Source organism: Triticum aestivum, chromosome 1B, assembly GCF_018294505.1.
Source record: "Triticum aestivum cultivar Chinese Spring chromosome 1B, IWGSC CS RefSeq v2.1, whole genome shotgun sequence".
NCBI classification, from domain to species: Eukaryota; Viridiplantae; Streptophyta; class Magnoliopsida; order Poales; family Poaceae; genus Triticum; species Triticum aestivum.
Window position 1 is genome coordinate 421422962 of NC_057795.1, and position 23045 is coordinate 421446006.

Consider the following 23045-nt stretch of genomic DNA (forward strand, 5'->3'; position numbering starts at 1 on the left):
TCAATGTTGAGATACGCCTTCTTGATTACCCTTTGCCCAAGGTTTACCTAGACCACGCAGCCATGGAACACCACCATTTTATTGCACAAGATTACCCTGACATCCCTACCTTATAACTTGGTTTTTAGCATTGAAACTCGTGATATTATTCCATTGCCTGCTCCTGCTTTGTTTGATCCTGTTGCCAAGGGCGGATATAGGATTATGCCTGCAGATATCATCGCCTACCGGAACGACCAGGCTGCGGTAGAGGAGGAGCCTCAGCAGTGGGATCGATGGATGCCCGCTCCGCAGCACCCCGACTACTATCCAGGCTACTGGTCGATTACCAAGTTAGGCCAAAATCCTAAGCTTGGGGGAGTATGTGTTTCTCACCGACATTACATTCATGTTCACACATTTCATTCTAGTTGTTGGTGTTCACACTTTTTCATTGTATTATCCATGCTAAAATTATTTTCTCGCTTTCTTCTTGTGTGTTTGAAAAACCTTAGAAAAACCAAAAATAATTAGTTGTAGTTAGTTTACTTTCCATGCCTGCTTAGTAGTACTACTTAATAGAAAACCCAAAAAGATTTCCCTATTCTTCTTTTGCTTGTTTGGAGCTTTCTAGTGTAAATAGGTTTTCGTGTTTTTGCTTTTCCCTTTAATTTGCTTGTTCAAGAAAACCCAAAAACTCCAAAAATATTTCAATGTGTTTCTCTGAATTTCTTTTCTTTTTATTTGAGTCGCACCAAGAAGAAGACCACGATGAAAATGTTGAGTGGCTCTCATATGCATTATTGTTGATCTAACAAAGAGCCCATTTTACCTTGTCTTCTCCTGTTGAATAAAATGTTTGCAGATTCCAGCTTAGTCCATGGCAGTCTTGCACTATTATCATTTTCATATCGTTTGGTCGTGCAAGTGAAAGGCAATAATGAAGATATTTGATGAAATGGCCATGGCAGAGAGAAATGGGTATGAACTTGACTTGTTCTGTTTTTATAAATATGTTTAACCTGGTATCCATGATTCGGCCCATTATGATTAAGTATGTTTGCAATGACAATTAGAGATTATAGTTTCTCATGCCATGCATAAGTAGCTAGGAGTGGATAATGATTTATCTTGGATGTCAACATTGTGTTAAAATGATTGTGATGTAGTATGATGATATGGTATCCTCCTTTGAATGTTCGAGTGGCTTGACTTGGCACATGTTCATGCATGTAGTTGAATCGAAACCAACATAGCCTCTATGATATTTATGTTCATGGTCTTCATATCCTGCTCATGCTAGTGTACAATGTTACTTATGCATAATGCATGTTCATGATTGTTGTTGCTCTCTAGCTGGCTGCTTCTCAACCTGTTTGCTAGCCTTCGCCTGTACTAAGTGGGAATTCTGCTTGTACATCCAAGATCTTAAACCCAAGTTATTCCAAATGAGTCCACCATACCTGCCTATATGCGGTATCACCCTGCCGTCCTAAGTAAATTTGCATGTGCCACCTCTAAAAACTTCAAATAAATATCCTTTTTTGTGTGTCTGGATCGTTCATGGAATGACAGGAGGTGGTCAGTATCTTCCATGCTAAGCGGGTTATTCACAGGTCGAGTGTTTATTCACTCGCCATCACACGAGAAAAGGGCGGTAATAGGGATTCCTAGTCCCAAACTCAAAATGCAAATAATTAAACAGAACTCCCCCGGGACTGTTGTTAGTATGGACGGCACCCGTTGTTTCGGACAAGCCATGGAGTGTGATTGTTGGTGGAGGGGGAGTTAAGCTTTACTTTTATCGCTTGGGAACCGCCACTAGCATGTTTAGCATGGAAGATATTGATAACTGATGGTCGTGAAGTAAATGAGAAGGGTGCATGTATCAAAATATCATTTACCTCTGTTTTAAAACTTGAGCTCTAGCACCTCTGCAAATCACTGCTTCCCTCTGTGAAGGGACTATCTATTTACTTTTATGTTGTGTCATCTAAGCGCCAGAACCTGAGAGCACTGTTGTCATGCTGATGCATTGTGTGTAGCTAATGTTGGGTGCATCATGATTGGATCTTTTCTACCATGAATTACAATGTCTAGTCACTGCTTGAACTTTGGAGGTGCTCTGCATTTATGTTTTGCGGTCTCAGAAAGGGATAGCGAGATACCACTATTGTCATATTATATCATGGTTGTTTTGATAACATGTTACTGTTTGAGATATCTTATTATTGCTCGCTAGCTGATTATGTCATTGATATGAGTTAATATAATTTTTAAGAGTTATTGTTGGCATGGTTAGTTATAATGTTGGCTGAAAACCTGGGTGTTGTTTAAGCTTATTTACGCAAACAAGAGAAAAAGAGTTCGTAAAAGTTTTTCTTTTTCACTTTTAGTTTATCAACTGAATTCCTTGAGGACAAGCAAAGGTTTAAGCTTGGGGGAGTTGATACGTCTCCAACGTATCTACTTTTCCTAACACTTTTCCTCTTGTTTTGGACTCTAATTTGCATGATTTGAATGAAACTAACCCCGGACTGACGCTATTTTCAGCAGAACTACCATGGTGTTGTTTTGTGCAGAAATAAAAGTTCTCGGAATGGAACGAAACTTTATGAGGATTTTTTATACAATAAATAAGAATTTATGGAGCCAATATCCACCAAAGGGGGCACCTGGATGGGCACAACCCACCAGGGCGCCCCCTCCTGGCGCGAAAGAATTATCGCAATCCACGAGACGGAGCCGCCACCACGCACCTCCTGTTCTTTATCGGGAGGCCAGATCTGGAGTCCGTTTGGGACTCCAGAGAGGGGGATCTTCATTTTTCATCATCACCAACCCTTCTCCATCGCCAATTCCATGATGCTACCCATCGGGAGTGAGTAATTCCTTCGTAGGCTCGCTGGTCGGCGAGGAGTTAGATGAGATTCATCATGTAATCGAGTTAGTTTTGTTAGGGCTTGATCCCTAGTATCCACTATATTCCAAGATTGATGTTGCTATGACTTTGCCATGCTTAATGCTTGTCACTTTGGGCCCGGGTGCCATGATTTCAGATCTGAACCATTTATGTTATCACCATTATATCCATGTTCTAGATCCGATCTTGCAAGGTATAGTCACCTGCTACGTGTTATGATCCGGCAACCCTGGAGTGACAATAGTTGGGACCACTCCCGATGATGACTGTAGTTTGAGGAGTTCATGTAGGAGGCCTTAATATCCCTTAGTTTCCAATAGAACCCCGCTGCCACGGGAGGGTAGGACAAAAGATGGCATGCAAGTTCTTTCCATAAGCATGTATGACTATTTACGGAATACATGCCTACATTATATTGATGAATTGGAGCTAGTGCTGTATCGCCCTAGGTTATACCTGTCTCATGATGAATATCATCCAACAAGTCACCGATCCTATCTGTCGGTGTCAAAACCGGCGGATCTCGGGTAGGGGGTCCTGAACTGTGCGTCTAGGCGGATGGTAACAGGAGACGAGGGACACGATGTTTTTACCCAGGTTCGGGCCCTCTTGATGGAGGTAAAACCCTACGTCCTGCTTGATTAATATTGATGATGTGGGTTACAAGAGTAGATCTACCACGAGATCAAGGAGGCTAAACCCTAGAAGCTAGCCTATCGTATGATTGTTGTTCGTCCTATGGACTAAAGCCATCCGGTTTATATAGACACCGGAGAGGGCTAGGGTTACACAGAGTCGATTACAAAGGTAGGAGATCTACATATCCATATCGCCAAGCTTGCCTTCCACGCCAAGGAAAGTCCCATCCGGACACGGGACGAAGTCTTCAATCTTGTATCTTCATAGTCTTGGAGTCCGGCCGATGATGGTAGTTCGGCTATCCGGACACCCCCTAGTCCGGGACTCCCTCAGTAGCCCCTGAACCAGGCTTCAATGACGATGAGTCCGGCGCGCATATTGTCTTCGGCATTGCAAGGCGGGTTCCTCCCCTGAATAATTCATAGAAGATTGTGAACACCAGGATAGTGTCCGACTCTGCAAAAATAATTTCCACATACCACCGTAGAGAGAATAATATTACACAAAATCAATCTGCTGACGTATCCTGTGGCGTGACGTCAGACCCCTTCCAAGCCTTTACTCGAATTGTTTTTATTGCTCCACCTCAGCGCGTTTAGCGAGGCGGTTTCCTTGGCACGTCTTATCGAAGCAGAGATCATGTTCCCCTTATTCCGGGATTCCCATCAATACGGACGTGGGTAACCCAACCGCGCCCGTTGCCACGCCCCCTCCATTGAAGGCGGGTTCCAAACGGTCACGGGGACGGCTCTTGGTATTCTTCCTCTTTATAATGAGACCAAGGCCCGTTCTTTTTATTCAATCCTCTATTGAATGTGCCCCTCTCCCTGAGTTCCAACACCCAGGGCTCCGAATTTAGGTACCTTCGATCCTCGACAATGTCCGGTCCTGATTTATGAGGCCGGTGGATGCCCTCCTCCGTCACGGAGGAGGACGTGCTAAAGCTGAGAGATGCCAGGTATTTTACCTACGAGATTTCGCATAGGCTGCCTGCCCGAGGGCAAGTTATCCCAACCCCTGAGCATGGCGAGATCGTCGTGTTCATGTCTCACTTCCGTCGGGGTTTAGGCTTCCCGACGGATCCCTTCATGAGGGGGCTCATGTTTTACTATGGGCTGGAATTCCACGACCTGGATCCGGAGTCCATCCTCCATATCTCATCATTGATTGTCATTTGTGAAGCCTTCCTCCGCACTACCCCTCACTTCGGCTTATGGCTCAAAACCTTCGATGTGGAGCCGAAGATGATTGAGGGGCATCAGGCATAGTGCGGTGGGGCGGTTATAAGCAAGAGGGCCAAAGCTCCATGGCCCAAGGGCTCTTTCCAAGAGGAGCTCGGCTTGTGGCAACAGGAGTGGTTTTATATCACCGCTCCCCGGGGCAGTAGGCAGAAGCCGCCGCCCGTCTTTCACTCGGGCCCTCCACAGAAGCTGACGCCATGGATCAACAAGGGGTGTGACTGGGGGTCGCCCAAAGACGTCCCCCTGTTGCAGGACCGGATTCGAGTCCTCCAAGAAAGGGAGATCAATCTGGTTGCAGTGGTGCAGGTTATGTTGATCCGGCGCCTACTGCCCTGCAAACGTCGCCCCCTCTGTCTGTGGGAGTTTAATCCGGAGGGGCCGCGAGCTCTTCAACACTTCATGGGTTTGACTCCCATGGAGATGCATAAACTGTTCTTCGGATCACAGGAGACGCATCCGGAATTGACGGAGGACGCTGGCCTAAGCTGCAATCGCCCGGATACTCAAGTAAGTAGCCCTGTGTTCGGACACACCATCCATTTATTTATCGTGAGCTTACCTTTTAACCAGCTATCCCTGGACAGGAGTGGATAGCGCAAGCAAAACTGATACGGTGTCCGGCCCCCCTCCCCGAGACCACGTAGGATCCCGTGTTAATCAAAATGTTGGAGGTTGCACCTTCGAATGAGGGCGAAGGGGGGCATGGGGAAACTGTCACCTCTGCCAAGGAGGCGTTTAGTAAGGGAGGAATCGAGAGTCCCTCCTTCCAGGGGGAGAAGAGGAACGCTTCCGAGGACCGGGAGGCCAAGGCCTCAAAGCGGGGAAAGAAATCTGTACCGGAAGGTCCTGCGCCAGGAAGCGCCCCGGCCGTACTGTCTCCTCGGAGGAATCAGCCCTCTAACGAGCCATAAGTAAAAAAAGGGGGATTTTATAATTATCAGACACCCTTGCTTAATGTCTAAAGGTAACGAAGTTCTTACCTTGTAGTTCGGATCCCAGCCCATCTCAGCACAGCTCATCCTCGGGAGACCTTCGTCCGGAGATGATGGAAAGTGAAACGCCTTCATCTGCCACCCCATCGTGCGGGGCGAACGACCCTGAGGTGTCGTCACGGAGGGTCTCCCCGAATCCGGCGGGACCGGAGAGTTCGGCTCCCATTGGAGTACGACCGGTGGAGCTGCAGGATTTGCTTAAGAGGGCGTCCATCTCAGAAGATCACCGCACATTAATGCGTGATGTGATGGAGAGGATCTCGTCCGTCGAAACCGGGTTGTATGAGGCCGTCGGAAGTTTACTGACGAGATTTGAGGTACGCAAAAAATGACATACCTGTTGATAGTTTTGCACATGAAGTGCGCCCTGTATAGATAGTAGCCCCTGAGACTTGGTATGCTGTCGAAAGCGACAGCGTGCCGAGGATCATAATCTCAGTTATAGAATGTCACCTTTCCTATGCAGGTGGCTGATCGTGCGGTGGCTAGCCGGACTGATGGATTTGCCAAGCTGAAGAGACAACTCGACGTTGCAGATGCGGATATCTCGCTGGTAAATAGATGACTTGATGAGTCGCAAGGTATGTGGTTGCTCCGCAGTCGCGTAGTAAGGGAGCTGACGCCCATTCCTTACATTTTATATGCTTGATGCATATGGTGCTGCTGCTATGGAGGACCTTCGAGCAGAACTTGCTCGGGTCAAGGAGCAAGCCAGGAAGAGCGAGGTGGCTGCCTCGAAGGCAGCAGAAGAGCTAGAAGCCGAGAGGGCTGCTCACTGCCGAAGCAGGGAGGAGATGGCCGAAATGGCCGCAAAATTAAAAGTTGCTACCGACCGCCAAGAAGTTCTTGAAAGAGAACGCCAAGCGGAGCAAGAGGACCTGAAAAAGGCCGATGCCGAAGCCAAGGATGCCCGTAGTTCAATGCGGGCTATAAAGGAGGAACTGCGTCAGACCCGGGACATTGTGGCTGGAAAGCCCTTTATGCTGCGTAGGAAGTTCACGGATCCGAAGTATGCTCAGCTGAGCCGATTGTACGGTGCGGAGGATCCTTATCTGGACTTGGCGGCGAGTGCGGCTGACGCAGTCGTGCACTTTCGAAGCCAGGAGGATCATGGAATGGAAGAGCTTTTCTGGTCTCAATTCATAGTCCGGAGCGTCCGCTTCCGTTGAGTGCTCAGCTGGTTGAGTGGGCTGAGCTGAATAGATTGTCCGGACTGGCCATGATGGATGTGGTAACTCATCTGTGGCCGAAAAGGCCCAAGCCGAAGAGTTATTTTGGCTTGTTGCAACAATTCCCTGGGGCAGTGCCGCATATTAAGGCGATGAAGCGGTCGGCATGCATAGAAGGTGTGCGGATGGCTCTCGCCCGTGGTAAAACATACTGGGCGGAGATGGATGCCACCGCTGTTGCATCCCGGGGTTCGGACAAAAGCCGATTCCCCACCGAGCATTACTTTGAGGAAGTCCTGCAGGGCGCTCGTATAATAGAGTCGCAGTGCTCGAAAGATATTATGTTTGAATGACATGTATGATTTCTAAGATGATGTTTATAATGCAATGGCTTTTTATACTTGTGTGTTCAAGTATTGAACTATCTCCTGTGCGGCCGTATATGTATGTATAATCTGAAAGATGGCAGTCTTTGGCTTCAGCCCCCACGCACATGGTGCGGGGGTGTTTGCAAAAAGAAAAACACTTTTTCACACTTAATCCAACGTCTTGGTCCTTTTGAGGAGGTGATATCATAGCAAACTAGGCAACCAGACTATAATGCTTTATCACTTTCACTTAGCCAAAGGAGCTCGAAGGTGGGGCTACTATATAGCCCCTGATGGCACCGCGCTTCTCCGAACTTGGGGCACGTATGTGCCTGACCGGGAAGCGGTCCTTCGTCAAAGCGGAGGAATTCTAAACATTCCAATGGTCTATCGAGTGGTTGACCAGTCTCTCGCTATATCATGACAGTCAGTTTTCGGCTTTCTCTACTGAGGTGCTCTCCCGGCCGAACCGGGGCACAATCGCCGTAGTTCTCCTGGTGCTGCGTTAGCCAATGATACGGAACATAAGGCAGCAAAATACAGGAGCCGGGCAAACCCAACATTTGACCAAAGACATGATTCGCAGCTGATGCATATAAGGCCTAACTCGAGACGCCGAACACTCCCTGAGGTGTTCGGTCTTTATGATATCGAGCAGAATAAAGCCCTAAGCCCCTAGTGTCCAGGTACAGGCGGGAACTTCTGACGCGGCCGATGCCAAAACGCCAGCCTCCTCCTTGGCTCTGGTAGGAAACCAGGGGATGTGTATCAACAAGAGACAGTGAGAAAGGTTTACGCAGGGTCTTAATCTGAAAAGAATCCTTGCAACGGGTCCCTACTGCACGTCTGCGCCTGTGTCTCCGTTGTGCTGTATCCTGGACGGGTGTAGCATGTGCTTCATCTATAAAAGAGAAGGACTTAGTTTCTAGGAAATATCGTGCAAAAAATGTATCAAAATAAAGTACAATTTGGAAGATGAAGAAAGTTGAGCTTTATTGGCTTTCATCATTTATGCGCCCGGCTCCCTAAAAAAAGGGGGGGTATGCGGCTGGGAAGCCCCTTGTTAAGTTATGCCAGACTCGTCTAACCATGTCCGAGGTCTAAATGACCTATTTTTAGGGGCTTTGACCTCCAAGGTCGAAATAATGTGTGGCTGTCTAGGCAGCCGCACATTCTCCGTGGTTAGAGACACCTGGAGTTTTAAGAATACGCCATGTGGACCGGGCATTTTTAAGCGTAAGAGACGCGTAATGTGGTATTGCATTAAAGCGCGTGAAAGCTGCACGCCCCAGTAGTGCTTAAGGGCTACTGCTAAATGGGGCGATGGAGGGTGAGCTTTTTCGCGACAGAGGTTGTCGGATGAACCGAACACGACCCCTAGTGATACAGAGCCTGTAAAATTGGCTAAAAAGGCTTGGCGTCACTCCTTTGAAGGAAGTGCTGCTATAGCGAATTTTGGTGGGTTCTATCCCCAGTCTGCGGACGGTGTCCTGGTATAGCAGGGGCCGCGTTGTGTGTTATCACGTGAAGTGAGTTCACTGTTTTGACTTCTAATGGGAAAGTCTTTTGGTTTCCGGAGCGCTGCTTTTGGGTTTCGTCACTTTCACTTGGTGTGTCGAGCCCTTTGTGTTCGGCGTTAAGTCGGCTGGACTGCTTGAAGACCCAACAATCTCTGTGGGTATGGTTTGCAGGCCTCCCAGAGGTACCATGTATTTGACACAGTCTATCCAGAATCTTGTTGAGATTGGATAGCTCGTCACTGTTATCCTTTAAGGGTAGTGTTTTGTTGTTCAGCCGAGAGCTTTTGAATCCGGCGTTGACTGCCGTACTATTTGGGCCATTCTCCTTGTTCCGGCGCTGATCTTTTTTGCATCGTGATTTCCCGTTTCCATCCCTGATTTTGGATGTACTCGGGTCGCTGGTGCTGCATCTAGCCAACCAGCTGTCTTCCCCCGCGCAAAAGCGGGTCATGAGACTTGTTAGTGCGGCCATTGTTCTTGGTTTTTCCTGGCCGAGGTGTCTGGCGAGCCATTCATCTCGGACGTTGTGCTTGAAGGCTGCTAAGGCTTCAGCATCCGGACAGTCGACTATTTGGTTCTTTTTAGTGAGGAACCTGTTCCAGAATTTGCATGCTGATTCTCTGGGCTGTTGAGTTATGTGACTTAAATCATCTGCATCCGGAGGCCGGACATAAGTCCCCTGAAAATTTGCTCGAAACGCATCCTCAAGCTCTTCCCAACTCCCAATCGTATTTTCTAGGAGGCTTTTAAGCCAATGCCGGGCCGGCCCTTTGAGCTTGAGGGGAAGGTATTTTATGGCGTGGAGATCGTCTCCTCTTGCCATGTGTATGTGTAGGATATAATCCTCAATCCAGACTCCTGGGTCTGTTGTTCCGTCGTATGCCTCTATGTTTATGGGTTTAAATCCCACTGGAAATCCATGATCCAGTACCTCGTTGGTAAAACATAGTGGGTGTGCGGCTCCCCTGTATTTGGGTGTGCCGTTGTCTTCAAATGCTCGGCTGGTTATGTTAGTTCCTGGAGTCTTCTTTTTTGGCCCATAAATAGACCTGGCCGGGTTATACTTTTTCTGATGATCTTTATGCTGATCATATGCCGGCTTGTGTGTGGCGCCCCGTGTTGCTCTTGGCTTGTCATCTGGTCGTCTATCCGGCCAGGCGGCCCCTTTCTTTTTTGACTGCGGGGGCTCGAAGGCCTCCTCGTCGAATTCAGGCAATAGCTTGTGCTTCGGGTAACTCTTTGTCTGGTGACTAGTGCCATGTTTATCTGCGGTGTTGAGTACTTTGCTCCATCTCATTCTGAGTGTGTCTTCCGCTGTTTTGAGCTTCCGCTTTTGCTTCTTCAAACTTCTTGCAGTGGCGACGAGCCTGTTATGGAGATTCATATGCTCTGGTGATGTGAGATCATCTTCGCCGGGGATGGGTTGCTTGTCCGGTTCATGTCCGGCTGGCTGCTTGTTGACGTGTGCGTCGTCCACTGCTTCACCCTACTCAAGGGCCTGGTCCATATGGGTACCGTTTTTGTCGATGCCGGTCTTCGGGCGGCGCTTGCGTCGCTACTTTGTTTGTCTGTTGGGGAAGTTGTCCTTCGCCACGTCCCGTTTTTCCTCATTGTCGCTTCCTTTTGGTGTGTCCACCATGCATACGTTGTGGGATGGGGTGGCTTTCCTGCGCCCGTTGGGCGCTGGTTCTTGGTCGTCTCCGGCATTGTCGTCCATACCGTTGATGTCCTCAGAGTCGTAATCTAGCATGTCGGTTAGATCGTCAACAGTGGCTACTAAGTGGGTGGTGGGTGGGTTATGAATTTCTTCGTCGTCCGCATCCCAACCGTCCTGTCCGCAGTCCGGCCAGGCCTCTCCTGATAACGAGAGGTACTTTAGCGAACTCAAGATGACGCCAAAAGGTGAGTGTTGAAAGATGTCCGCCGCGGTGAACTCCATGATCGGCGCCCAATCGGATCTGACTGGAGGGTGCGCGGGAGGTCCGGAGTCCGGCACCTCGGAGTCACGAGCTTTATGGGGGACAAGATCGGTGTTCGGCTCTATCGCCATAGAGGTTGCAGCCCCCGAGGCGGTGTCTAGGCATCCATCCTCGATCTGCGGAGCTGGCTCCGAATTGAAGATCGGAGTGGTTTCGAGTGCGGCCTCCAGGGTACTATCCGGCGGCAGAGCTAAATCATGCCCCACGTGACAGTGCGGCACGCTCGGCTGTGGCTTGAATCCGTCGAAGATCAAGTCCCCGCGGATGTCAGCCGGGAAGTCCAAACTTCCAAATCTGACCTGACGGCCTAGGGCGTAAATTTCGATCTGCTCTAGATGGCCAAGCGAATTGGCCCGCAGTGCAAAGCCACCGAATACGAAGATCTGTCCGGGGAGGAAGGTCTCACCCTGGACTGCGTCATTGATGATGATCGAAGAAGCCATCGTGCCTATCGGTGACGACACAGAGGAACTCTCAATGAAAGCACCAATGTCGGTGTCAAAACCGGCGAATCTCGGGTTGGGGGTCCCGAACTATGCATCTAGGCGGATGGTAACAGGAGACGAGGGACACGATGTTTTTACCCAGGTTCGGGCCCTCTTGATGGAGGTAAAACCTTACGTCCTGCTTGATTAATATTGATGATGTGGGTTACAAGATTAGATCTACCACGAGATCAAGGAGGCTAAACCCTAGAAGCTAGCCTATGGTATGATTGTTGTTCGTCCTATGGACTAAAGCCATCCGGTTTACATAGACACCGGAGAGGGCTAGGGTTACACAGAGTTGGTTACAAAGGTATGAGATCTACATATCCGTATCGCCAAGCTTGCCTTCCACGCCAAGGAAAGTCCCATCCGGACACGGGACGAAGTCTTCAATCTTGTATCTTCATAGTCTTGGAGTCCGGCCGATGATGGTAGTTCGGCTATCCGGACACCCCCTAGTCCGGGACTCCCTCACTATCCCTACGAATTTATCCTATATTGTTTATGCTAAGTTACTACTACTATCATTACTGTTGCACTTGCTACAAAAATACTGCTATCACTGTTATTGTTACTATTGCTGCTGTCACTACTATCGAAACTATCATACTACTTTGCTATTGATCACTTTGCTGCAGATAATTAATCTCCAGGTGTGGTTGAATTGAAAACTCAGCTGCTAATACCTTCAAATATTCTTTGGCTCCCCTTGTGTCGAATCTATAAATTTGGGTTGAATACTTTACCCTCGAAAACTGTTGCAATCCCCTATACTTGTGGGTTATCAGGCACCGAGTTCAAGAACTACACCTTGGATGAGTTTCTTAGTGATGAGGGGATCAAGCATAAATATTCCATGACTTACACCCCTCAACAAAATGGTGTAGCGGAGAGGAAGAATCAGACGTTGATGGACGCGACAAGGACCATGATGGCGGAGTTCAAGTCTCTGTATAACTTTTGGGCCGAAGCGATCAACACCGCTTTTCATGCATCCAATCGGCTCTATCTCCGCAAAGGCTTGAACAAAATTCCATATGATATACTTACCAACAATAAGCCCAACCTCAAGTACTTCTAGGTGTTCGGTTGTAAGTGTTTCATTCTCAAGAAAGGTGTTCGTTTGTCTAAATTTGAGGCTAGAGCTCATGAGGGCATATTTGTTGGTTATGCCACAAACTCTCATGCTTAGCGTGTCCTCAACAAGTCCACGGGACTTATTGAGGAGACATGTAATGTGGAGTTTGATGAGAATAACGGCTCCCAAGTGCAGCAAAGTGGTACTTGTGATGTAGGTGATGAAATTCTTCCCCAAGCCAAAGAATGGGTGTTGGTCATATCCTACCCATTGAGGAACCCCTTGTGGCTGAAGGAGAAGGACAATGTTTCACTCAAGTGGAACCATCACCAACCCAAGACCCACACGCTTCCGAAGAACAAAGTGAAGGCCCTCAACCAAATAAACAAGATCAAGGGCAAGATCAACCTCAAGATGTTGGTGATCCACCAAGTGATGCCCAAGGTCAAGTTCTTTCCACCGAGAAAGTTCAAGATCAAGAGCAATCTCAAGATAAAGAACAAGCTCAAAACTACACTCAAGATGATCAAGTTACCGCTCCTCAACTCTATCTTGAGGATGAATCAGAGCGTCGTGCTGCCAAGATTTCGTCCAAGCTCACTACCAAAGATCATCTCATGAAGAATGTGCTTGGAAGCTTAAGAAAGGAGGTAAGCACTCGTAGACAATTAGCAAACTATTGTGAACATCACGCGTTTGTTTCTTGTGTTGCACCCCAAAAGGTCTATGAGGCGCTCGAGGATCCGGATTGGCTTAATGCCATGCATGAAGAACTCAACAACTTCGAGCATAACAAGGTGTGGAGATTAGTGCCAAGGCCAAAGGAGAACCATAATGTTATTGGAACCAAATGGATATTCAATAACAAGCAAGATGCTCACGGGATTATCGTTGGCAACAACGCTCGTTTGGTGGCACAAGGCTACTCCCAAGTCTAGGTATCGACTACGGAGAAACCTTTGCTCCCGTTGCTCGCCTTCAATCTATTCATTTGTTGATTGCTTATGCTTCTCATCATAACTTCAAGTTGCAACAAATGGATGCGAAGAGTGCTTTTCTTAATGGTCCTATTAATGAGTTGGTGTATGTCAAAGAACCCCCGTGGTTTGAGGATCCCGAGTTCCCCAATCATGTGTACCAACTCGATAAGGCACTCTATGGCCTTAAACAAGCCCCACGTGTGTGGTATGAGCACCTTACCGAGTTGTTGCAAGATCGTGGGTTTGAAATTGGGAAAAGCGACCCCACTCTTTTTACTAAGAAGTTCAAAGGGGAGTTGTTTGTATGCCAACTATATGTTGATGATATTATCTTTGGTTCTCCTAAAAAAGCTTTCAATGAGGAGTTTGTCGCACTCATGACCTCGAAGTTCAAGATGTCCATGATGGGAGAGTTGAAGTTCTTTCTCGGGTTCGAAATCAAACAAAGAAGAGAAGGAACCTTCATCAACCAAGCCAAATACACTCAAGACATGCTCAAGAGATTCAAGCTAAGTGATGTCAAGCCGGCTTCTACTCCAATGTCCGTCAAATGCCAACTTGACATTGATCCCAATGGTAAAGCGGTGGATCAAAAGGTATATCGTTCTATGATTGGCTCCTTGCTTTACCTTTGTGCATCTAGATCGGATATCATGTTGAGTGTGGGAATTTGTGCATGGTTTCAAGCCTCACCTAAGGAAAGCCACTATGTGGCGGTCAAGCGAATCTTTTGATATTTGGCGCATACCCCAAACTTTGGCTTATGGTACACTAGGGGAGCAAACTTCAATCTCGTGGGGTTTTCGGATTCGGATTGGGCAGGAGACAAAGTGGATAGGAAGTCAACTTCCGGAGGGTGCCAATTTCTTGGTTGCTCTTTGGTGAGTTGGTCTTCTAAGAAGTAAAGTTGTGTGTCTCTCTCCTCCACTGAGGTCGTGTATGTGGCCGTCGGTAGTTTTGTGCTCAACTTCTATAGATGAGGCAAACTTTAAAGGATTACGGTGTCATTTGTGACAAAGTGCCTCTTTGGTATGACAATGAAACTTCCATCAAGATTTCTCTCAACCCGGTGCAACACTTCAAGACGAAGCATATTGAGATCCGGTATCACTTCATCCGGGATCACATTAGGCGAGGGGAGATTGAGCTCAACTATGTCAACACTCATGATAACCTTGCAGATATTTTCATGGAGCCTTTGGATGAAGGAAGATTTCGCAAGTTAAGGCATGAGCTAAATATCGTTGATTTGAGCAATGTGGCTTGAACCTTTGCAAACCCCACCATACTCATCTTGATGTCTTGTTTAGGTGCAGGCATGGACATAGGGGCAGTGTTGTTCTCTTAATGAACTCTCCCTCCCCCTTTATGCATAAATTGATCTACTATTTCACATTCACCATTGTTGATGGTACTTGTGCTTCAAAGACGAGTTTTGGTGATGGGCCCAAGGATAATTCTTCGCCGTGCCATACCAATTGACTCAAACATAGGTGGCTCCAGCCACCGCCCTCTCTTCATGAGAGGTTTTGGTTCATTGTTTGGTCCTTGTTGTCTTTTTGCTTTCTTTTGGGTCTTGTTTGTGTTTGAGTTGCCTCTTTTGCGTGTCCGGTTGCTCTAAGTGTGCATTGCAATGGCCGTGTTTTTCTGTTTTGTCGAAACCTGCACTTTCTTGGGTGTACGGTACTACCGCTGAGGTGGGTGGCTTCTGTGCTTGCACAGCTGTGACCACGGCACGGTACTACCGCTTCCATCGCGGTAGTAATTTTTTACTGCCGCTGGTCGAGCAGTACTACCGCCCAGGGTGCGGTACTACCTCCCAGGCGGTACTACCGTGCTTTCGAGCCCGCGTGGGGGTTAAGCACGGGCAGGGGGAGTTCCAACTCCCCCATACCCATTCGTCTCTTCCTCTCACTGCGTCTCTCTCTCTCCTGCCCAAGAACGGCACCGGAGGACCTCGCCGGATCTTCGTCTCCAGCCACTCTCCTCTCATTTCAACTAGTGGGATCGATTCTCACCTCGCCCTCTTGCCATGGACCCCAGTATCTCCCCTTCCCCTCTCTCTTTGCCTCCTTTTGTTGGAGAGTGAGTAGGTCTTGGGATTTTTGGCTAAATCTGTGCAAGAGGATATTGTTGGAGAGTGCTAGTGCAATAGGTATGCTATTTGGTGTGATACAAAAATGTAGGTTTGATCAACGGTACTACCGATTCATCCTCATAGATGTTCTCATATGTGAATTTGCAAGATCCGCCCCATGTGGTACTACCGCCCCGCCTAGAGTGGTACTACCACCTGTTGCGGTCCATGTACAGTACTACCGCTCCCCTGGAGTAGTACTACCGCCCGTGGCACGGATGTAAAAAATTACTTCCACTCTGAGTGCGGTACTACCGCGCCACCCCGACGTTGTACTACCGCGATCAGAGCAAAAGTAAAATTTTACTTCCGCATCCTGTTACGGTAATACCGCTTGACCTAAAATTGCTTCGTTTTGTCACACCTAATCTCATTTCTATGTGTTTCTTTTGTTTTGGCCTTGGTCTTTGCAATAATGCTTCTCACTCTTCTTATGTGTTTGCATTGTGTGTCTTAGGTGGTGGCTCCGGTTTTGGTGCGAGGCACTCGAATCCCAGTCGCGACATGAGCTCCAAGCGTCTTCACAACCAAGAAGCTCCTAAGGGGTCCAGTGCCCCACAACGCAATGTCAAGAGCACAGCTACCAAGATCAAGGAGCCAACTGTCGGCATGGATGAAATGCCTCAAGTAGAGTTTCTGATTCGAAGCAAGCTCAACCCCTACGTCAAGCCTAGGGAACTCAGCAGGAGAAATGACTTGTTTTGGACTAAGCAACAAAATCTCATTTTCCTAGATGTGATCAAGGCCAATCAAAACATCTATGTACCCGTTCAGTGGATTGACATGAATCATCTAACGAAGAACCATGAATTTTTTGGTGAGCCTCTGGATTTGGTGGAGCAGTCTGGTATTGAGGAGCTCCGCACGTTCCACATGGACTTTGACCCGACGATTGTGGCTCAGTTTTTTGCTTCTGTCCACTTCCACACGGATGAGAAGCGGACCATGACTTCGATAACAAATGGCAAGAGGATGTCTGCTGAGTGGAAGGAGTTCATGGATATGTTGCATGTTCGTGATGAGGGGCTAGAAAGTGCATGTTGGTGTCCGCACGCATGCCAACCCAGAGTCTGCCTCCAAGAACAAGCTTCAACCCTTCCATGTTGATAAGTCCTTAGCAAATGGCAAGAAGACTCATGTGTTGATCTCGGTGTCAAAACCGGCGGATCTCGGGTAGGGGGTCCCGAACTGTGTGTCTAAGGCTAATGGTAACAGGAGGCTGGGGACACGATGTTTACCTAGGTTTGGGCCTTCTAGATGGAGATAATACCCTACTTCCTGCTCGATTGATCTTGATGATATGAGTATTACAAGAGTTAATCTACCACGAGATCGTAGAGGCTAAACCCTAGAAGCTAGCCTATGATTATGATTGTTGTTGTCCTACGGACTAAATCCTCCGGTTTATATAGACACCGGAGGGGGCTAGGGTTACATAGAGTCGGTTACAGAGAAGGAGATCTACATATCCGAATTGCCAAGCTTGCCTTCCATGCAAAGGAGAGTCCCATCCGGACACGGGACGAAGTCTTCAATCTTGTATCTTCATAGTCCAACAGTCCTGCCAAAGTATATAGTCCGACTGTCCGGATACCCCCTAATCCAAGACTCCCTCAGTAGCCCCTGAACCAGGCTTCAATGACAATGAGTCTGGTGCGCAGATTGTCTTCGGTGTTGCAAGGCGGGTTCCTCCTCCGAATACTCCATAGAAGATTTTGAACATGAGAATCGTGTCCGACTCTGCAAAAGAAATTCCACATACCACCGTAGAGAGAACAGTATTCCACAAATCAAATCTGCTGACAACTTTTGTAGAGTGACATCACACTAAGGCTCGGTCATTATTTGAACTATTTTTCACAACCAGCCACTACACATATTGCGAGGCGGTTTTATTGGCACGTCTTGTCGAAGCAGAGATCGTGTCCCCTTATTGCGGGATTCTCATCAATACGGGCATGGGTAACCCAACCGCATTTGTTAATATGACTCCTTGATTTTAGGCAAGTTCCAAACGGTCACGCGGGGGACGCTTGATATTCACCCCCTTTAATAAGGGGCCAAGGTCTTATCTTTTCACACCCACGCTCGATCCTCCCCTTACCTCACCTCGAGTTCCAAAACCCAAGGCTCAGGCTCAAGCACTTTGGACCTTCAATCATGTCCGGATCCAACCTTCAAGGTCGGTGGCAGAGGAGGACGTCAAGAAGCTTAGGAAGGCCAGGTACCTGACCGCCGACATCCTGCATAGGCTGCCTGCTCAAGGGAAGGTCATCCCCACTCCCAAACCCAATGAGAGCGTCGTATTTGTTTCCCACTTCCTCCGAGGGCTAGGTTTCCATCTGGATCCCTTTGTTAGAGGGCTCATGTTCTATTACGGGCTAGATTTCCATGATCTGGCTCCGGATTCCATCCTTCACATCTCGTCGTTTATCGTCCTGTGTGAAGCATTCCTCCACGTCACCCCACACTTCGGCCTGTGGCTTAAGACCTTTAATGTGAAGCCGAAGATGATTGATGGGCGACACGTGGAGTGTGGAGGCGCTATAATATGCAAAGGCGTCGATGCCCCATGGCCCAAGGGTTCCTTCCCGGAGGTGTCCGACTTATGGGAATGGGAGTGGTTCTATATAACAGCTCCCCGAGGCACAAAGTGGGTGGCCGCCCCTGCCTTCCGCTTGGGCCCTCCGCCTCAACTGGCGTCATGGGTCAACAAGGGACTGGACTGGGGGCCTACTAATGATGTACCGACATTGCAGAGCCGTATTCGGGATCTTCTTAAGAGGGATATCAGCCTCGTCAAAATAATTCAAGTAATGCAAGTTCGTCGGATCCTGCCGTGCAAACGTCGACCTCTCCGGATGTGGGAGTTCAACCCAGAGGGACCGTGAACTATTCAGCACTTCTTCGGCGTGACGCTCGAAGGGATGTATAAGTTGTTCTTCGGATCACGAATAAAGTGTCCGGACACCATCGAGGATGCGGGCTTGAACTGTAATCGTCCGGATACCCAAGTAAGTAACTCCGCAACCGAACACGCTGTTTTTTGTTTATTACAGCATTATTCTGAAAACTACCCCTGGCCAGGACTGGCTAAGAAAGGCAGAGAGGATTAGGTGTTTGGCCCCTCTTCCCGAAGGCTCGCCGTATCCTTTATTAATCAGGATGCTTGAGCACGCACCATATCAGGTACCATCAGGAGAGGATGAGGAGAGGGATAGAGAAGCCAAAGGCGGGCTTCACACATTGTACATCCGGACCGGGGGAATTGACGTCTCCTAGAAGGAGGATGATCGGGGAGGTGAAACTAACATCCCCTCCCCTCACGGGAAGAAAAGGGTTGCCTCCGAAAACTTGGAGGCAGAGGCTCCTAAACAAAGGAAGAAACCTTTGCCAGGGGGGCCTGCCCCCGGAGGACGTCCTTACCATGCAACACCCGCAAGAGGGCCAGCCCTCCAACGAACCGTAAGTGAATCAAAAGCACTTTAGTAAATATGTCCTGTTTTAACCCTGAGTACAATAACCAAGACTTATCTTGCAGTCCGGCTCGGAGCCCCTCTCAACAGAGCTCATCTTCGGAGGATCTTCTTCCGGAGATGATGGAGAGAGAAACGCCTCCCCTTGCCTCCCCGCCCCATGGGGCGGACGACCCCGAGTTGTCGTCACGGAGGATTTCTCCCGATCCGCCGAGGCCAGAAGGTAATACTTCGGCCGCCCGAAGCCCGGAGTATTCGGCTCCCAAGGAGAGCGATAGGAAGAGTCCGGGCGTGTCCGGCATGCAGCCGGACATACTGACGGGTCTTCTGGAGCAAGCGGTTGTCCCGGAGGCGCACCATACCTTAATGGGCATGGTGTTTGGGAGGATCGCGTCCGCAAAAAGCAGACTGGATGAAGCTTTTACGAGCCTGCTCAAAGGCTTTGAGGTACATAAAATAATATGCATATTTTCAGCTGTACCTGCATATGCTAGGTGTGCTCTGTGTAGATAGTATCCCCTGAGACTCTGGTTGTCATCCAGAGGTGGCAATCAGAGGATCATAATCCCTGGTAAATGACAGCACATCTTATATGTACAGGCGGGTAAGGGTCCGGCGGCTGACCGGACTACTGATTTTGCCGAACTAAAGCGACAGCTTGACGTGGCGGATGCCGACATCGCGCTTGTGAACAAGCGGCTTGACGAGGCCCAGGGTAAGTATTTTTGGCTTTGTTAGCAAATATTAAGAGGATCATGATGCTAGTATCTATAATATGATGTGATTGCAGATGGAGCTGCTGCCGTGGAGACCCTTAGGGCAAAGCTTGCCTTAGCCAAGGAGCAAGCCAGGAGAAGTGATGCGGCTGCCCTACAGGCGGCCGAGGAGTTGAGAGGCGAACAGGCTGCTCATTGCCAGAGTGAAGAGAAGATAGCCAAGATGGTTGTTGAGCTGAAGGATGCCGCCGACCGTTATGAGCTTCTTGAAAAGGAAAATCAAGTGAAAGCGGCTGACCTGAATAAGGCCTTGGAAGCAGCTAATGAGACTCGCTATGAGATCAGAGCGGCAAAGGAGGAGCTTCGTCAAGCCGGAGATATCACGGCTGGGAAGCCCTTTCTGTTGCGGACGAAGTTCGGAGATCCAAAGTATGCCCCTCTGGATTAATTATGGAGTGCTGAGGACGCATACTTGGACTTGGCCAAGAGTGCTGCTGATGCGACTGAATATTTCAAGGATCAGGAAGATCAAGAGGCAGAACGATTGTTCTGGTCGCAGTTCAGTGCTCCAAAGCGTCCGTTGCTGTTGAACGAACAAATGGACGAGTGGGTCGAGCTCCATAGGTTATCCGGGCTTGCCATGAGATCTGTCGTGGATCATCTTTGGCCGAGGGGACCAAGGCCAGGCAGTTATTTTGGTTTAGTGCAACAGTTCCTTGGTGCTGTTTCACATATCAATGACGTGAAGAGGTCGACGTGCATAGAGGGTGCTTGGATGGCTCTGGCCTGTGTCAAGACATATTGGGCAGGTATGGAGGCCACTGCTATTGCGACCCGGGGTCCGGCGGGAGGCCAGGACCCCGCCGAGCACTATAGAGGTGCAGTGCTCGAGGAGTGTCATGTTTGAGTGACATGTATCTGAATTGTAAAAACAATGCGATATTGATTATAGAGGTTGTGTTTATACTTTTGCCTGGAAGTATTATAGTGCCTCATGTGCGGCCGTTTATGTATGTATGTATATAACCTAAAAGTTAGCAGTCGTCGACTTCCGCCCCCATGCACATAATGCGGGGGTGTTCGAAAAAACGTGTAATCACACTTGATCCAACGTCTTGGTCCATTAAGGAGGTGATAGCACAGCGAACCAGGCAATCGGACTATATAGCTTTAACACTTTCACTTAGCCATAGGAGTTTGACGGTGGGGCTACTATATAGCCCCTGGTACATTCGCGTTCATCTGAATACGGCGCACGTACATACGTGACCGAGAAACCGGCCCTTAATTAATGTGGAGGAATCGCGAAGATTCCGCTAAGTCATCGAGTGGTTGACCAGTCTCTCGCTTTATCATGACAGTCAGTTTTCGGCTTTCTCTACTGAGGTGCTCACCCAGATGAACCAAGGCACAATCGCAGTAGTTCTCCTGGTGCCGCCTTAGCCGATAGAGCGGAACGTAAGGCGGTAAAACACGGGAGCCAGGCAAACCCAACATTTGACCAAAGACATGATTCGGAGCTGATGCATATAAAGCCAAACTCGCGACGCCGAACACTCCCTAAGGTATTCGGACTTTATGACATATACTGGGCTGAGTAACGCCCTCGATAATGAGCTCTGTGTGTCCAGATACATGCGTTAATCTGGCGTGACGAAATGTCAAGAACGCCAGTATCCCCTTCCGTTAAGTGTCCTGGGGGTATGAAGCAACAAGAGATAGTAAAAAGGTTTACGCAGGGTCTTAATCTAAAAAGAAACCTTTGAGCGGGGCCCTGCTGCACGTCTGCGCCTTTATCTCCATTGTGCTGTATTCTGGAAGGGTGTAGCACGATGATCATCTGTAAAAAGGAAAAACCTTGGTGAAAAAATTCGTGCAAAGAGGTGGTTAATCTAAACAAACCATGAGAATGCAATATGTTATTATATTAATAGGTTCGAGCCAAACTATAGGCTTCTTCTTGTGAGCAGCCCCTAGCACCACCTATGGGCGTATATCTATCAACCCACGCTCAGGTTCATCTGAGGTGTTACACCTGGTGGGGCGTCGGACTCATCTAACCGTGTTTGTGGTCCTGATGACCAATTTTGGTTGGAGGGACCGCTTAGTGTTCGGCTGCTAGAGCCGCCACATATTCTTCCGCACGTAGAGAATGCTCAGTATTTCCGCTAACTGTAATGACGCCACGCGGACTGGGCATCTTAAGTTTGAGATAGGAGTAGTGCGGTACTGCGTTAAAACGAGCAAAGGCCGTTCTCCCGAGTAGTGTGTGATAGCCGCTTCGGAATGGAGCGATGTCGAAGATTAGTTCTTTGCTTCTGAAGTTGTTGGGAGAACTGAATACAACCTCTAGTGTTAGAGAGCCCGTTCAGCGGGCCTCGATGCCTGGTATTACTCCTTTAAAGGTAGTACTACTTTGGCTGATTCTTGACGGGTCTATCCCCATTTTGCGGACAGTGTCCTGATATATCAGGTTAAGACTACTGCCACCGTCCATGAGGACTCTAGTGAGATGGTATCCATCAATGACTGGGTCGAGCACTAAGGCAGCCGATCCTCCGTGCCGGATACTAGTCGGATGATCCCTCTAATCAAAAGTGATCGAGCAGGCTGACCAGGGATTGTATTTGGGGGCAACGGGTTCTGCAGCGTATATGTCTCGGAATGCGCGTTTGCGCCTTCTCTTTGGAATGTGAGTTGTGTTTATCATATTCACTGTTTTGACTGTTGGTGGGAATTTTTTCTGTCTCCCAGTATTCAGCTGGCAGGGCTCATCCTCATCTTCACTTGGCGTCTCCCTCCCCCTGTGTTCGGAATTTAGCTTGCCGGCCTGCTTGAAAACCCAGCACTCTCTGTGGGTGTGGTTTGCAGGTTTTTCGGGGGTGCCATGAATCTGACATAACTTGTCTAGAATCTTATTTAGGCTGGATGGTCCATCTCTAATGCCTTTAAATGGCTTCTTCCATTGACCGGGTCGAGAGCCCCTGAATCCGGCGTTGACCGTCGTATTATCTGGGCTATCTTGATTGTTTCGACGCTTGTTTTTATTGCGTCACGGCTTCCTGTTGCCATCCATAACTTCGGATGTGCCTGGGTCGCTGGTGCTACTACAGGCTAACCAGCTGTCCTCGCCCGCGCAAAAGCGGGTCATAAGGCTTGTAAGGGCTGCCATTGTCCTAGGCTTTTCTTGGCCGAGGTGTCTGGCGAGCCATTCATCTCGAATACTATGCTTGAAAGCCGCCAAGGCTTCGACATCCGGACAATCGATGATATGATTCTTCTTAGTAAGAAATCTGTTCAAGTTTTCGGTCTAACTCTCCGGGCTGTTGAATTATGTGACTTAAGTCGTCTGCATCCGGA